The sequence below is a fragment of the Spermophilus citellus genome (assembly GCF_964194105.1).
Source record: "Spermophilus citellus genome assembly, chromosome: 13".
NCBI lineage: Eukaryota > Metazoa > Chordata > Mammalia > Rodentia > Sciuridae > Spermophilus > Spermophilus citellus.
This window is the reverse complement of record NC_138193.1, coordinates 40,974,143-40,992,621: the sequence shown is the minus strand read 5'-3', so window position 1 is coordinate 40,992,621 and position 18,479 is coordinate 40,974,143. Positions and strand designations below refer to the sequence as shown.

The 18,479-nt window shown below is 46.0% G+C and overlaps 1 long non-coding RNA gene across 1 annotated transcript in view; it reads right to left on the bottom strand.

Annotated features, from left to right (window-relative positions):
* LOC308632538 overlaps positions 1-4,424 on the bottom strand; it is a 418,630-nt gene extending 414,206 nt beyond the window's left edge. Inside the window, exon 1 of the long non-coding RNA XR_014018557.1 lies at positions 4,392-4,424. This is a non-coding gene — a long non-coding RNA (uncharacterized lncRNA). The remainder of the gene's footprint in view (positions 1-4,391) is intronic.
* Between the last annotated feature and the right edge of the window lie 14,055 nt (positions 4,425-18,479).

Here is an 18,479-nt window from a genome sequence, read left to right as displayed (position 1 = left end):
AGGTCATACCCCAGTCTCCACAGTAAAGCCAGGACATTGAACTTAAATCACTAGGCTTGCTAAACAGAGGTTCCAAGACATAGGACCCAACCACAATGAAAGAGGTTTCACAGACATGTAGAACCATCCCATGATTCCTCACATGGGATCCAGAGTAACAGGACACAGAGGAGCTAAATGGGGGCTGCCATGGCTCCCTCTGGGTCCCACCTGAGGCAGAGCTTCCCAGAGCCCTACTCACCATGTCCCAGCAACATGAGGTTATCCACATTTCTGAGCTTTACTAAATGAGCAACTTTAGCCAACAGGAAAAACTTGTGAAGGACACTATATGTACATGTATTGAAAGGAAAGGGGGATGTGTCTGAAACAATGTTTTTCTAGTTTGAAATGACAGATGGTACAGATGACAATGTCATGGAGTAACTTGGTTCATCTCTGCTGGGGTGGGAGAGGCTTCAAGTACCAGCTATGCCTGCAAAGCTCAGAAAAAGAGTATGGTATAACCAAGTGTCTTTGTTCAAAAGATACAGGGACCAGCTACAGGGCCCAATCATAGAGCTGACACTACCTTCCACAGACCTCTGGCTGAACTTGTAGTCTTCTGGAATGAACAGCAACTCAGGGGTCAGACTTGAGCTCAGGCAAAGATAACTCTCTTGCTCTAGGTCACAGCCTGAAGTAACTGTGGTCATGCGGACACCAGGCAGCACTGCCCCATATGACTCTGCATGGATGGCCTCATGTTGCTTGGACATGATGAGCAGGAAATTGCAAGAACTCTGGTGTCCAGAGAAAACCATGGTGTCCAGTGATTGGGCTGCAGACCTACAGCAACTGACGGGCCTGTCACATTGAAAATATGTTGGGGACCAGATGTGTGAGACCTGCTGCCTCCTCTGTCATGTCTACCCGCCAGCAGGAATGACGACAACAAAGCAGGATTCTTCTTTAGCACGCTTTATTGGGAGCATCCATTAGGTATAGATGAGAGGAAAGACCCCAAGCCCGAAAAGACCACCCCTTATATACTTCAACTGCGGCCCTGCTCGTACACCATTGGACAAAGAGCGCATAGCAACACAGCAGCAGCCAATAGAATGATAGACCTGGCACTTGCACACAAGGCAAGAAACACCCAGTTCCAGCTTGTGCTCAAAACAACAAGCACTTCCTGATAACAGTTTGTTCCAGGAACTAACCAACTGATACATTCCATTCTAGGGACTGGCTGACAACAAAGAACTGGGTCACTGCCCAAGAATTAGGCTCACACCCACACAAGGCAGCACAGCAAAATGGCTCACCACAGTTCCCCCTTTTTGTTTTGTTCGAGCCATTTGAAATTCTCCCGATCCAGGAAGTGTCCTCATGATGACCCATCTGATCAAGGGTGGCATTCAAAGGCCAAACAAGGAAGTCACCTTTCTGAGTGCAATGGGCAACATTTACCCTTCAGAGTGCAAAGGCTGTCTCCCTTTGACATGGAAGCCTTCCAAGGTGCAATGACAGCAAGGTCACTTGGTGTGCAAAGGCCATCCATATCTAAATAGAGGGCTTAAGATTTTGCCAAGCTGGCTAGCCAAATTTGTGGGGAGGCCCCAGCTTCCAGTGCAGCGAGCGCCTGAACTACCTTGACTCTATCACTCTGCTGCGTGCGTCACATACGACAAATCATCCAAAGGCATAAGACAAGGCCACAAAGAAGCATAGCACCAAATAACCCAACCCCTATCCACTCTTTAAAGTAGGAAAATATAGAAGAAGCCCAGGAGGCGAAGTCTGCAACAGAAAGAGGGTCCACGCGTGTTCCATTTAAGTTGGCAATCTGAGACAGCAGTTCTTGAGTGAGTCGCTCTCCTTCCTGGGTCCAGTTTCCCTGTAAAAATCTAGACAATCTATTACTCCGTTCCACGGAAGCAGTCATATTGTAATATAAAGGAGTAACACACACATACTTATAATGAGATACACATCCTAACTGAGTAATTTTTAAACTCCCTCTACTTGTTCTTGTATTATATCTACTCTTTGATTAAGCAAGTAAATACCAGCAGTAAGATGTCTATTGATTTCTTCCACCGTAGTTAAGGCTTTAGCTGTTTGATCTACTACACTATTAATGACTTGAGCTGTTTGTACCTGAGAAGCCATAGCTACGGCTGCAGTGGTAGCTGCTGCGGCAGACACCACAATAGCTGTAACTATAGCAGCTGTAATGCCGAAATCTCTCCTTTCCCTGACCAACTGTACCAGGGGAAAAGAACTAGGATTGGCCTCAACTGGCATGGGCACAAAGGTCGGAAACTTTACCACAAAAGCCAATGACAAGGAAGTATTCCAACACTGGGTTAAATAACACTCTTTTACAGTACAATTAACTATAGTAGAATTGTCAGTATGATTAACAAGTAAGAACATGAATGGCGGCTGAACGCATATTTCAGCAGCAGGAAAAGAAATATTATAGAATTCTTCATTGATAGTGATATTTGATAAGTATTTTTTGATCCCAAATTGACATGCATTTCCAGAAACATTTTTAATCCAATGAACTCCCTCGTTTAAATAGGCTATAGCGGAGAAGTCTGTTCCCGCTCCCACCTCATTATATAATACCCAAGAGTACCAAGGCCATCCTGCCAGATTTGTCCTAGTAGAATTTCCACTAATATTAAAAGAAAACCCCCTGAGGGGAGGGGACAATTGGAACCCCGGGGCAACTTGTTTTTCTGGAACCAGAGGACTCTGACAAGGAGTAAACTCTGGCGGAAAGGAATAATCGGGTGAACATCGTGGCCCAGGTCTCATTTTGGTAGCATTTGGTGTCCCCTGAAAGGATAAGTTTTTCTTAAATGTCCTTTACGGCCACAATTGAAGCAAGAAGAGGAATTTTGGTTTCCTTTGGTTGCCGCAACTACTGCCGCAGCTAACCCTGCATTTGTCAAAGGACCTCCTATCTCTCTGCATGCCTTTATCCAGTCCTCCAATCCCTTTTCTTTCCATGGTGTTATTGCACTTTTACATTCTGTAGTACACTGTTCATACACTAACTGCTTCACTAGGGGCATCACCTGCTCTGTATCCCCAAAAATTTTTGAAGCTGCTTGAAGCATTCGGGTGACAAAATCTGAAAATGGCTCAGCTGGGCCCTGTATGACTTTTGTAAGATTCCCTGTTGTTTCACCTCTATTGGGGAGAGCCTTCCATGACGTAAGGCCAAAATATTAATTTGTTGATATACTGCTATCGGATAATTGATTTGATTGAGGCCCCACTGGCCTGTTCCAGTTAGCATATCCATATCCCAGGCGGGTTGACCATTGGATGCATTTATACGAGCCTGTTGTGTAGCGGCATCCAAGTATAACACCTTAAAATCAAGATACTGTCCCATAGAGACACAAGCCTTTGCAAGATGATACCAATCCACGGGTGTCATAGAGCTATGATGTAAGCACTCAAGCAATGCAATTGTAAAAGATGCCGTGACACCATTTGTCCTCACAGATTCAGCTATATCTTTAACTAATTTATAAGGCACAGGCTCAAAATACCTCTGACCCTGTGCATCCTCAAAAACAGGAAACACACCCTCCTCCTCTAATTTCCTCCAAGTACTGCGCTTTACGAAACCACAACATCCACCCGGAATACTGGGCGGAGACCCTTTATGGGGCAATGGTTGCTTAGTTACAGAATATGCTGGAGGCTTGGAAGGGAGAAGGGCGGCGGCCATTGTTGCGTCATAGCGGCCATGTTCATACTCAGCCGCCATTTCCTCCAAACTTTGTTCTTCTTCTGGGGTAAGACCCTCTGGCTCGCCTTCCGATTCTGATTCGTCTGAATCAGCTATCTTTAATTTTCGGAAAGCGGATAAATCTGGGTAAAGTTTCGGACGTGCTCCCAACGCGGGAGTAACATCCTTGGGTTCCTTGAGTGCACTTTCACTTAACTTTGTATTAGTTCCCCGTCTTTGTTTTGTTTCATGCACTCCTTGTTTAGATTCCTCTGACTCTGACCGACTATCCTGATGTTCCGTCAAAATCTCCTGTCCCCTTTTTACAACATCAGCACAACGAGTGTCCTCCAAACATGCCTTAATTAAGCGCCACAGTGGTTTAGTGCCAGGGCGCAACTTTCTTTGTTGTTCTATACGATCTATGTCTGCACCCAGCTTATTCCAACTAGGCACGGTTAAACTGCCCGTGGATTCAAACCAAGGGGCGACATCCTCCACCTCCTTCAAAAAACTTCTAAGGACAGAGTCTGAAACACGCAGCTTACACTGATGCAAAAGTTCTTGCAACGGTTTCAAGAAGACTGACTGATGTTGCCCCAGAGTAGGACACCGTATTAGGTCAGAGTCACCAGATCAGGGGACTAGTTACCGGTACTGCCGCTCCACGTGTAAAGTTCTGAATCCTCCCGCAAATTCTCGGGGGTCCCCTCACAGCCGACAGATGACAGGTTCCCGGGTCTCGGCACCACTTGTCGCGTCTACCCGCCAGTAGGAATGACGACAACAAAGCAGGATTCTTCTTTAGCACGCTTTATTGGGAGCATCCATTAGGTATAGATGAGAGGAAAGACCCCGAGCCCGAAAAGACCACCCCTTATATACTTCAACTGCGGCCCTGCTCGTACACCATTGGACAAAGAGTGCATAGCAACACAGCAGCAGCCAATAGAATGATAGACCTGGCACTTGCACACAAGGCAAGAGACACCCAGTTCCAGCTTGAGCTCAAAACAACAAGCACTTCCTGATAACAGTTTGTTCCAGGAACTAACCAACTGATACATTCCATTCTAGGGACTGGCTGACAACAAAGAACTGGGTCACCGCCCAAGAATTAGGCTCACACCCACACAAGGCAGCACAACAAAATGGCTCACCACACTCCTCCCCTTCAGAAGAAGGACAAGGTATGCTCCTTGCTCCTGTAATCAGTGAGAAGGAAGCTCAGTGCCGGCTGGGCTCTGTGCAGAGCTGAGATGGCACCCTCCATGCTGGGTGAGCTGCACCAACCACTCATCAGCTACCTGGAAGCTTGTCTGTGCTGAGGGGTCCAGAGCAGGACACTTTGCAGCAGGCTTGTGCTGTGACCCAGGATGCCTGCTGTGTGGCCATGGGGCCCAGCACATTACTAGGGGAAGAACGGTTTGTACTAGATGAGACAGTGTGTGTACCTCTGACGAGTCCCCAGTAAAGAGTCACAGCAGAGACCTGAAGAGCATTAGAGAAGAGCAGGCCATCCCCAGGAAATAAAACAGAAGGAAAGGAAGGAAGGAAGGAAGGAAGGAAGGAAGGAAGGAAGGAAGAAAGGAAAGAAGAAGGGAGGAAGTAAAGAAGGAAGGAGGGAGGAGGGAGGAAGTAAAGAAGGAAGGAGGGAGGAGAGAGGAAGAAAGACTATTGATTATTCTAAAAGCAGCTCTGAGGCATCCCTGAACCCTGGCCCCATGCCCTGGGCACTGAGTGACTGAGCTGCTCACTGCATGTGGAGTGTGGACTCAGCACAGAGCAGCATCAGCTGGGCCCAGCTCTGCTTACATCAAGATGGAAGTGGTACATTGAGACTGGAATTGAGGAGATGCAGAGGCTCCACTTAACACACACACAATGTCCCAGGGTCCCAAGAGCCTTCCATTTCCTTATGGCATCCCTTTACCCCTGTGTCCTCATTGGTTTTACACATATGTTAATGTCACAGGGAAAGAAACTAGACTGTCCTCAAATAGCACAAAGAAAGTGCACTGCCTTCCCAGTGCAGCCATGGTAATGGGTCAACTGAAATATTACTTGAAGTTAGCAGATATCTGAGCAGAGTACATGGTCATAACCTTAATGTGGACAGAGGAGTAATCTGAGTCCAAGATGTGAGCATAGATTTCTGGGGTCTGTGCAAGGCTGGCGAGCATGGCCCCTGTTAAGAGCAGCCACACTCCCAGGCTCCAGAGGCTGCAGTTTGTGCTGACCCCACCTGTCCGCAGAAGCCAGGGAACTCCAGTTTCAAAACTACTGCAGTGAAGTTCTCCTGCTCCTTACTAGAGGGCTCAGAGAAGTTCACCTGGGAGTGTATCAGGACCAAGGAAACTTGATGGACACATGTCAAAAGCAGATGATAAGTTGCCACCAGAGGAGGTAAGGTAAGATTGAGAGCCATCAGAGGATGAGTAGGTAGAACTGTTGTGGGTCCAGCCCAGGCCAAGGCACTGCAGAGAGGAGGTGCTGGCACCTGCTATGGGATGCCTGGGGAGGAGGAGGGTCAAGGATAAACCAGCGCAGTGAGCTGATATTGCTTTTGCTGTTGGTACCAGGGATTGGTCGCAGAGGAAATTAACCACTGATCCACACTCCAGCACCTTTTCTGTTTTCTTTGCTGCATGTGGAAATCACAACAGTTATGTGCACATTATTGTCTGTGCTATAGTTTGGGTGTCAGTGTCCCTGAGAAGCTCCTGGGCCAGTGAAGGAATCCACAGTCTCCCCCTACACTCAGAGGGGCTGTGGAATTTGAAAGATAGACTTAGACTGTAATTCCATGTATTTCAAATTTGAGGAAGGAATCAAAACTGATACAGAGAGCTGGACTCCTCTCATAAAGTGATAGTCACTCACTAAACCTGGAGGAAATGGTCATATATCACCTGTTGGGGCTGAGAAGAAAAGAGGGTGGGGTACAGAGGAGCCTCGCTGGCCCTTCCTACCAAAGTCTAGTAGATACCTCCAGAGCCTGGTGTCCCTGAGCAGTGCCCTCAGCAGGTGGAGGCAGCAAGAGGAGCAGCTGGGGCAGCCCAGCTTCACACTTCTGCTCCCTGGGAGGTTTTTGTCAGGGCCTGTATCACTGTGGGTGGCCAACTACTACCCTCTAGACAGTAATAAGTGGCAACATCTTCAAGCTCCAGGCTGCTGATTGTGAGAGAGTAATCTGTCCCAGATCCACTGCCACTGAACCTCGAGGGGACCCCAGATTGCAATTGGATGCTTTATATATCAGGGTTTAGGAGCTTGCTCTGGCTTCTGTTGATGCCAAGCTAACCAACTGTTAATACTCTGACTGGCCCTGCAGTTGATGGTGACTCTGTCTCCTGAAGATGCAGACAGGGAGGATGGAGACTGGGTCATCTTGATGTCACATCTGGCACCTGACATTGGAAACATAAGCATAAGTATCCTTATAATTAATCATGTTTCAAGAAGGCTTCCCTGAAGAGCCAGGCAGTACTGACCACTGGGCTGAGCACATCCCCAGAGTTGTCCCTCTTTACCTGGGAGGCAGAGCAACAGGAACCCCAGGAGCTGAGCAGGGGCCCTCATGGCTATGCTGAGTCATGATGGGGACTGACTCCTGTGAGAGGCTCTTAAGAAGCCTTCAGGGCAATGGGCTGTACTGTGGGCACATGCCAATCAGCAGGGCTGAAAAGGCTGGGCAGGCTGGGCACAGCTGCAGGGCTGCTCCTCTCAATCACTCAGCACAGGCTCCAGGTCCTGAGACCCAGGTCAGACAGGGAAGCTCAGAATCGCTGACAGAAAATGCTCTGCTCTCTGGGGCCAAAGGCAGTGTTTTTGTTGAGTCCTGAATGTGACATGCTGTTTGATGACCTCTGGTTCCATCTGTGCATTTTTCCATCTCTGACAGAGGATGTGGGCCATGGAACAACCCCAGAGGCTTCGGGAATGCTTGTGAGATACTTGCATTTGGCACCTGAGACCATTGATGAGTCTAGAGTGGCTGACTGCTTGCTCTGAGTCCCTGATGGTAAAGTAGAAAGACAATATAAAAAATACCATTGATTCATAAGAAGGGCAGGATCTTCCCTCCCTCATCTTCCTTCTCCAGCTGCCCAAACTCTTTTCCTCTGTTCATCCCTCCTCCATCCTTCTATGTTTATCAAGACAAGCCAAAATCAAATATTTTTCACTCTTACATGAGAGGCACAGCAACAGTCCTAGCTCTGCCTCTGATTGCCCACACCCATGCCTGATGTCCCCTCATGCTCAGATTATCACTCCCACTCTCTCTCTGGCCTCACAATGCAGTGTCTTCAGAGGTGGCAGTCCTCTCTCCTCCAACCATCATCCTGCCTGTGGCAGCAGAGAGCATATCATTTTCTTTCAGCAGAATATACCATGTTCCCTACCCCTGAATATTCTGCCCTGATCAAGCCTGTAGGTGTTCATAAAAACATTATCTAGAGCTTGGTTTTTTAACAGTGGTATGGCTCAAGTAAGTAAATTTATAATCAGTTATTAGACCTAAGAGACTCACTGCTGAGAAAACAAGTGAGTTATTTGACAGAATAATTATTAAACAAAGTCTAGCAAAGTGTTTTAGAATGTAATTAAATGTGATCATGTAAAACCATGGATTTTTGTCGATAGAACATCAGCAAGTATCATTGTGTGTGGTTAAGGTGTGAATTGATGAATGAAAAAAATTATACAATCTTGAAGAAATCATCCTGTTCTGTTGAAAAGAACCTATAATTTCTAAAACAACTATTCACTAATGGATCTGTGAATTTCTGGGAAATGTTTTATGCAGAAAAAGAGAAACTAGGACCATTTTGAAACACAGGATGAAGTGAAATATTGACAGGTCATAGAAAAACATAATAAATTGTATGTGACAGCAAGTAGACAAATTTGGAGAATTTGAAGTACTAAAATAATTAAGGACCACAACATTCTGATCATTGAAGAACATATGAACTCATTAGTGTATAATGATATTCCAAAGGACAAATTTTTATTCATTATAAAGGGGAAAACAACCATTGGAGAATTCTGGTGACACCCTGAGTCCAGGTTCTGAGAGCATCACTAAGATGTAGGACATGAAGCCATGCCCCACCTGACAGGAGCCCATGAGAAGAGCAGAGAATCCCTCTGCACACTCCTGCCCACCACTATGGGCTGAACTGTGTTCCCTCAAAATTCACAGGTTGGGGCTGTGGTGTGCACAACTTTTCAGTGTGTTGGAAGACATAGTTATGCAAGTGTGAGGTTGGAGTTTGAGGTCAAATCCAATATGACTGGTGTCCTAATGGAAGAAAAAAATAGGTCTCAGAGACACCAGGGAAAGATTGCTTGACACACAGGAGGGTGGCTATCGGGAGCCAAGGGAGATCAGAATACCCCTGCTGGTGCCCTGATGTCTGCCTTAGATGCCAGTCATGGGAAAGTCCATTTCTGTTGAAAACGCCCAGTGGTGGTGGAGGTGGGACTATTTTGTGGCAGCAGAGTGACCACAATGCTGGATGCAGGAGCAGAATTAAGTCCTGAGGTACACTGCATCCTCTGTGAGGGTATTCTATAGGGCCACTGGTGCAGCACCTTCAACAGTGACAGGACCATGAGATCCAAGGAAGCAGAGGATGCCACCCCAGGCTAAAGGAGGCTGAAAAGTCCTGGATCCACAGCAGCTGGGGAGTCTCCACTTGGCCATTTGCTGCAGAAGACACTATGGGGCGACTGGACACATGTGAAATGCCATGAAGACAGGATAGGACAGGGCACTAATGTCCATGTCCTGGTCACAGGGTTCATGCAGTTATGTAAGTACAGCTGTCTGTAGGGAAGGAAGGAATGACTTCTCCATCCTGAGCACAGCTGGAGGTCTGAATCCACTCATTTCCACCTTCTCTTTCTTAATTTTTAGAGGGTGTCCTCAGCTCCTGAAGAGCTGGGCTCTAGACCATGCCCATCCCATCTCTGGAGCCAGCCATTCACTATGAATGTGAGCAACCAAGAGTCTGAGTCACAGACCCCCAAAGGCTCAGCCACTGACCTGGGAGACTCTGCAGGGTGGGCACCTTCTCCCACCTGGATGAGGAGCCCTGGATCCTCTTCTTCCTTCTGCCCATCTGTTGTCAATGCCAGACCACACTGTGGGGACCCAATGCACAATATTTTCCTCTACAGGACAGACCAGCCTGCTCATGGCACATTATCCTATGTGTTTTCTGTGGCATCATTTTCCCATACTTGCACTCTATGGGGACAGGACATGACACAAGGGAGGGGGGTTTAGCCAAGCACACTACTATGAGGTCCATGAGTACAATTGTTCTGTGTCCATGAAGTCCACAGGAAGATGGGCTGTGGGAGGTGTGTGCAGAGCAGTTATCCAGGTGGCCTTGGACTGACCCAGGCTCTCCTGTGACTTACTTGTGGTTCTCATGAACACATAGTGAGTGCACTGTGTGCAACACCCTGAGACTCAGGGGACCCAGCAGAAGAGCTCAGGCCCTTCCAGTCCCCTCAGAGGAGAAACTGGGCTTCAGTGCTTTGGATCATGGGATGTCATTTCTCAGAGAATAAAAGGAAAGTTGGCAGCTCTGTGAGTTCCCTTACTTGTCATGCAGGGAGTGTTTGCAGAGAGTCATGAGGAGTGTTCTCCTGGGACTTGTTTCTCTAGTGATCTCAAAGGATGCCTGTTCTGGGAAGAGAACCTTTCCATGAAAGCCAAATGTATGAAGACATGAATGGTTGTGAACATACTTTATATATGGAGATATGAAAAAAATGTGCTCTATGTTTAATAAGAATTGAAATCTATTCCACTGCCATGTATTTAAAAATGAAATCAATTAAATATTTAAAAAAATAAAGCAGTTAGCAATAAATCAGAGCTCACTGCCTGGTGCACACAGAAGTCTATATGGTGACTTGAGTTCTTATAAAAGTAAACTGCCAGTTGCTCCACGTGAGCTGGCAAGGATTCAGGAGCAGGAAGCTCAGATCCACTTCCCCACTAGGGGGCAGCAGTGGGGTTGGCAGCAGGGAGAGTGGAAGAACCACTTGTTGATTGGAAGGTGAGAATGTGCTTGGGGAGTTTCACAGGGTGTAGAAAGTCATTGTCCTCTACACAGTCACATGCTCCCTCTGGAGGAGGTGTCAGGATCTAAATGAAGTATCATGAAATGGTGATGTTAGTAAAGCTGCCTTCTATTCCATGTCCATCCTGTCAGAGCCTGTTTCAAACCATGCTTGAGTGGACTCTGAATGCATTTTCTGAAAAATGCCTGAAGCACTTTGTGACTTAGTGAATTGATGTCCAGGTATGTCCTTGTCTTAGCTGAGTTCACAATTTCCACTTTCAGGTTCTAGCAAAGAGAAGTCTGGTTTGTGACAAGAAAAAGAGACACACAATACTCTGTTAGGATACCAGATCCTGGAAATGGGCATAATAAACTGGCTCCAGGAGAGCCTGCCTGTCCACAAATCCCTTCCTCCATGGAGCCCTGAGCTTGCTGTGTGTGGAGGAGAGGCCACAGCTGGGCAATTTCAGCAGAGAACAAAGCATGAAGGAGCTGAAGCCCCACATTTGAGGGTCACAATACACAGAAATGTCCCAAGGCCTTATCCTGGAATGTAGCAGAAATGCCCTGTTAGCAGGACCTGAGGACAATTGTTTCATTAACAGGCTCTGTCCTGGACAGAGGAGGCCACCACTGGGTCAGGAAGAGAGGGGATATATGCAGGGACCCTGGCACACAGTTATGCTTGTGCAGTCACTGTTAAACCTGAGCATAGCCCTGGGTGTTTATGACTCTCCCTGAGCCTCCATTTCCTCTTGCTCACCTGCATGTAATAGCAAATAGTCCCCCATCCTGTTTAACCTCTGCCATGTACCTGGGAAGCAAAAGAACGTCTAAGGGACCAAGCATATCTCATACATGTATGAAGGTGGGGTTTTCTGTCTCCTACAATCTCCTTTTCAGGGGGCAGAGGACACAGAAAATTGCAGAAGTCTAACTTCATGTCTCTGGAGCCAGCAGTTATGTATGAGGAAGAAAGGGATTAAAGGCAGATGGCAGCTGTTATTTCCCTCTGGAATCATCTGGGCTGCTTTGGTAGCCCCTGAGGCTCCCTGAGAGTAAGGAACTGTGTCATCCCAGGTCCAGGATGCTGATGGACAAGGGGAAGTCTCCCCATGACCCACTGCCCCTGAGCAGGCTGGGACACCACTGGGCCTGCAGGATGCAGCACAGATGAGGCCTTCAGGGGGAAGCTCAGGCTTATGCTGCTGCAAAGATCATGAGCTGTCCACACTCCAGCTTGCTGTTCACCTGGAGAGAGGGAGATAGTGGGGTTGAGGTCTGTGTCAGCACAATATCTTACATGATACCTAAAATTGGAGATAAGACTGTTCCAGCCTTCCTGCTTATGGGACCCTTGTTTTGTCTTTTAACCTTCTCTCTAATATTTGTCAAATGACTAGCAAAAAGGAAAAACCCACCATCTCCACTTGGGGTTTGCTGTAGTAGAATTTCTTCAGCTTTCTCTTCCAGGGTCTCTGGAAATGCACAAGAAGCACAATACCTAAAACAATGTTTTAGAAAATGGAGTGGTTTATCAATTTGGGGCTAATAAATTTATTTAGATTTTTTTATATTTTTTAAATTTTAAGGCATTACAGTTATACATAATCTTGGTCTATGGTGTTCTTGTTTATATGTGCTCATGGTCAACCATTGTAATGATGTAAAGTAGAACACAGGTTGAATATCGTTTTTTTTTAAATGTGGGAAACTGAAAGTGCTTTAGACTTCAATATTTTTTAGATTTTGGAAATTTTTTATCATTCACTAACTGAACATTTCCATACAATAATCCAAAACCCACTGGAATCCATCCCCAAACTTTCAGATTTCTGAGCTTTTTGGATATGGGAAATTAGGACTAGAAAGGCTCAGCTTGCCCTAGAATAAGGTACAGTAGAACAGAGTCACCCAGAGCACCCAGGATGTGACTGTGGACTGGTGGGGGCATTGCTAGGGGGACTCTGTGTGTGAGGCATGTGCTCTGTGCTGTGGTCCACTCTCTGTTTCCTGATATTTCTAAGACAAGGTGACTTGTTGGCTGTGGCTTGTCTGCCACATACTGGTTGATCTTAGGCATAACATGTTTAGGATTTTAAACTCAGTCCCATGAGGCTTCACTGCTAATCTTCACTATGGCTCAGGGAGCTGACTCTATTGTATTCATCACTGGGACAGATTCTTTAAGTAACACAGATGTCCAGTTCATATCAATAGTCTTTCTTCTAGCTGAGGACAAATGACTGACAGACAACCAGGGATTCAAAAATGATGATTGAAAAGAGGGTTAAGGGCTGGAATCTGTGGTGCAAGTGAGAGGCCAAGGCTGTGGCTTCAGAGAGGCTCCTGAGGATGCAGGTGTGGAGGCAGAGTGGGGGAGCCCTGGCCTCCTGGCCTCCCTGTCAGTGCAGCCTCATTCCTGCCCTCTCAGGAAGATTCCTGGGACAACTCAAGACCCCACCACCTGTGCCTACTAAGAAGGCCCGGCGGTCACACAGGCTTCTGACCAGCCACTGGGAGGTTTGTGCTCTTAGCTACAACACCAAATATGGTCAAAGCAACCTTTTAACCAACATGGGCCAACAGAACATCCTGTTTCCACCAGTCACCAGTGTGTATTGGCCATTTGAGACACAGCAAGTACATCTGAAAGATTCAATTTAAACTTTAATTTAATTTTAGTTTTATAAACTCACACATGGCTAATCATCCACCATGTCTGGAATCTACCAGCCACACAATATTGTGCTGCTCAACACTCTCTAGGTAGCAATGGAGGTACCAAAGAGTCGTGGTGCTCGAGGTCCAAGCTGTGCAATTTCTCTGTGGTTCAAGGACAACTTTGTTGACCTGTTTCAATCATCATCAAAGCACTGTGATAAATAAAATATTCCAAGATGTCCTCAATGTAATTACAAGAGATGAGGGATGCAGGGAAGATGGAGATTTAAAAATCAATCAGATTTCTGAGCTCCAAATCAAAACCTCTGCTCCATATTCTTGATTAATAGTTGGAATCATCAAAAACACATGACCAACCACAGGACATTCAATCTTAATGACTGTGAAGCTTTTTTCCATCAAGTCCACTTAACCAATAGCAACAAGTGGGTCCCTTAGAAATGCCCAATTATCATGAAAATTGTCACTATCTGTGCTGTTTCACCACTTTTATCCACACTCAATATATTCCCAGTGTAAGCAATCTATGCCTCCTCCCTGAACTTTCATTCCAAAAATGTCCTTGGCTTTCAGGGTGAGTTTACATGCTACTAGGTGGGATGAAGCCTGGCCACTGGCCACATCTAGTGTCCTAGCACCTGGTGCTTTTTTCAAGAGCCTCTGAAAATGCAGATGGTCCATTTTATATTTAAGAAACTAGACTCTGCAGAGGTATGGGTAAACAGACAGTAACCATTTTCCCTCCCTTAGGCATGTGCAGCTTCCCTGGGACACATCAGGAGGACAGAGTGATGGAGACAGAGAGAACTAGCCTCAAGGCCTCAGTTCAGATCTCAGCTTCCATGAAAATGCCTCAGAGGACCAGGGCAGGCCTGCAGTGATGGTGGAGAGGGGAATGCCCCTATCTCTCTAACTCAGGTGTGTCTTGTATTTTATGAGGGTTCAACCTGATGATGACAGGAAGATTCAAATGCTTTCTTCCAAACTGCATTGAATTCAGTGTCTGAGGCCAAGGACATGTGCATATGTGTTCCCCACAGTACAGTGTGTGATCCCTAATAACCCTCCAGAATCCTTAACCTGGTTCCCATGTGGGATAGATGAGGACTCATCAGTGGTAATTCTGCCTGGTGGCTGGATGCTCAGAAGAATCAGGAGCCCTGTGAGCCCTGGTTGATGGTGCTTGCAGGGACCTCACTGGAAAGGCTGGGAGGGTGGCTGATGGGTCCTTGTGTTGGGAAAGTTGGTGACTGAGAGCCCCCTGCTGAGCAAAGACCAGCTGATTTGTATCCACTTGGAAGGTCATTATTTCCAATCATGGCCATTTTAAAAGGTTCAGGCACAGTTGGTTTTTGTTGTTGTTGTTGTTGTTTTTAAACAATTTTGTCTCCAGACTTTTAGTTGTGTTTACTCGTGGGTGTGACATTCTGTCAAAAGAAGCCTTCAGTGTCACTGAAGTGCCCCCTGCTGTTTGCAAAGGCACAGTGAGGGGTGGTCACTGGATTACCCCAGTGCTATCTCCAGTCTCCCAGGGAATCCCTGACTCAGGCTATGGAACCACATTTTCCAGTATAAGCATTTGACAAAGGTCAAGGCAGACACATCCTAATTCCAGAAATAACTCAGAAATAGACAAAATGTCTGGAGGAGCCAAGATGCCATGCCTCACCTCAGGCCCAGGGCAGTGGAGTGGCTGACCATGGACTGAACACTGAAACCATGAGCACCAAGTAAATATTACTCCTCTGAATCTGTTCTTCTCAGGTCTTTTGATCACAGTGTGAAAAGTTCTCTACCACCTGGTCCACCATCTGTCAACCCCATTCATCAGTGTCATTTTTGAAGGACATATGCCATTAACACTGCCCAGTCCTTTTTTCCTGGAGGGTTGCTCAGGAGAGACCAAGGAGAGAGAATCCTGTGCAGCCCCAGCACCTGTGATAAGACCTGTGCCCACAGGGGGGACAGAGGAGCCCCTGGGAGGGGTGAGCACTGAGGGCATCTCCACCCTCACCCTGGGGTCCCAGAGAGTCAAGGGCCTCATGGGTAGAGCTTCCCACCTTCTGTGGCAGATGACAGTGATGGATAGGGAGGACCACAGCACCTCCATGTCTAGGTCTGTGCCATTTCTTGCCAAATGCCCAGGGCTTTGAAAGACTCTTTGGAAATAAGTGGTCAATATCTAAAATGAGGAGTGTGATAATTAGAAAATTTAATGACCCTTAGCACCTCCCAGGGGCTCTCAGCCCAAGCCAAGATTAGCAGTTGGGTTGGGTAACCAAGAACCCAGGGGAGTAGCAGGGAAGGTCCCAGAGGTGCTGCAGCTCCAGGTACAGCCAGACACTGGGCCTTTCCTCTCAGTCTCTGCAGGTGCTGAGCAAGGGAGGAACCTACTCAGGCCCCTCAAGGACCCCAATCAGACACACACTTTTCTGTAGGAGTCCTGGGGCTCCAGGGTCATGTGTTCTTGCCGAGGCAAGAACAGCTTTGATTTTTCTTTTTTAATCAAGTTTTTTAACATTATTTTTGTATCAAGAACAGACTCACTTGGAGGTGGGCCAAGATGATGGTGAACTTGGGGCTCTGCAGGGGAGGTTGTATCAGGAACTTGGTCCCTGGTTGAGGTCTGGAGTCTGCTGTGGCCAGGGAGATTCAGCACATCACAGCTGTGACATATCCCAGCCACTAACACAAGGACTGAGGACATGAAAACAGGAGGGGGAAGTGAAGGTATCCAAGGTCACTTACACAGGAACCTTCTTGGGACAGCAGACACTGTGAAAGTCAAGTTGAAAGAGAAAACAATTTGTTTTCCAGCTCTGGAGACAGATCAGAAAGTCACATGTGATGGGGAAGAAAAGGATGGTAAGTAAAGAAAATCATGTACAGTTATGTCTTTACAGCACTCTTGAAAGTCAGCTCATCCATGCTGTAGACTGTGGTCAATTAACTACTGATTTTTATTTGAATCATTTTGAAAAGGTTATCAATCTCTGTAGGTCTGGTTGATTTTCCCAATGCAGAAGTAAAAAAAAAAGTGTGTGTGTGTGTGTGTGTGTGTGTGTGTGTGTGTGTGTGTGTGTATTTATATATATATGCTTTTCAATGAAAAATATTCTGAGATCTTGGATCTTGGGGCCCCTGCTGTTCCCAGGGACACCTTGTGGTCTTTGCTTTTGCTGTCCTTTATTGGTCATGGGTATCCCACCTCCCATCTCAGATGCATCTCCAGATGCCCCTGTGCCTTCCCTGATCCACAGAGGGGAAGAGCCACATCCTCCACACCCCACTCATCACAGCAGACACACACGTAGTTCATCAGGGTTGAAATGATTCTGCCCACTTTCACTCCTGCAGCCACTGGTTCCTTCATGGCTTGGTGACCATGACCACAAGGACATCAAAGCCTAAATCACACACTGGCTCAAGTGCACTTGACCCCATGTGAGGGCTATAATTTGTTCCAGCAAATTCTGCCATGAACCTGAAAACCCTAAAACATCAGAAAGTGTCTGGGTTTTATATTGAAAAAAAATGATAAATTCCATTAAACTTCAGGTACAATTACTTTCACAGTTAAAAACATAACTATTGGGAAGTGGAAAAGAAAGTTACAGTAGCAACACAAATTTTTTGAAGTGATACAAAGATAGCATGTGGGAGAGACCCCAGGTTGGTGATGCTTCATGCAAGGGTCATTCTTGGGAAGGCATTTGGGACTGAGGAGCATATTAAAGACCAGGTGACTAATTATAACTCTTATTTCTTGAGTTTTGACCTGAATGGAGTGGGGAAGTGCTCTACATGGACCTAGAGTATGTGGAATAGAACTTGAAAATATCGTGCTTCCAATCCAGTGCACAGAGCTCACACACATGCACACCTGGTGTCCTGTAGAAGCTCCCCCTACTCAACTTATTTTCACATTTGAATTTAATAATCTTGGCACAATTCCAGGCTATAAATGTGATGTTCTCCTGTATGAAATATTTTTGTGAAGATAAATAGTGAGTGTATCTATCAGAAGCCACAGTATAGTAATATAATTTTATTAATTTTTTTGCAATGTTTGGGGCAAAATCTGTGCAATGCTGAAAAATAAATTACTAAAAAGTGATATAATTTTATAAAATAATTTGTGAAATTTATTAACAAATGTTATCAACTGTGATCCAAATTTGTATTTTCAATGTTGGGGTTTTATGCCAAATATCATTTTGAAAAAATGAAAGCAGAGCTAGAAAACACTTTATTCTAAGATGCAGATTATACCTCTGGGAATCAGCAGATTCAGAGCAAAGTTATAATTCATGAACAGAGACCAGGTATTCAGTACCAAGTTTCTCTCTTACCGTACACCTCGTCATGAGCTCACTCTGACAACCACAAAGATTTTCCTCATCAGTTAATGACAAGACGTAGGGGGCCTGGATTGGCTTTGACTTGAATGCATTAGCAACATAAGATGGCACAGATAAGGTGATTGCCCAATAGTATAGCCAGAATGATGGGTGGCTCTGATATATTTTATCAAGCTCATATTTAAGAAGAGTGTATAGTCAAGCTCTGTGTGGAAAGATGTGTGTCCTTATAAAAAATGTATGCATGCATTCCTGGAAAGCAGGTTGGTTCAGGGCATGGAGGGAGAAGACAGAAATCAGAGTCCAATTGATCCTGAGAAGATATACACTTGTCAAAAGCAGGTGAGAACTGTCTTCAAATGAAGATAGAGTGAAATTGGGAACAATCAGATGAAACATAAATAGGGAGGATATTTTAATTCCTGTCCCTGCAAACACAGGGCTCAGTGAGGCTGCAGCTTTACTGTGGCAGGCTAGTGATGGAAAGAGGGAAGGGAAAGGGCACAGAGAGGACTTCTTAGTTTTCTGCTCCATAATGTAGTTCCCTCAGATCATGTGCCATGTGTGGTATTTGGTTCCAGACCACGAGTCACTGTTTTAAGAAAA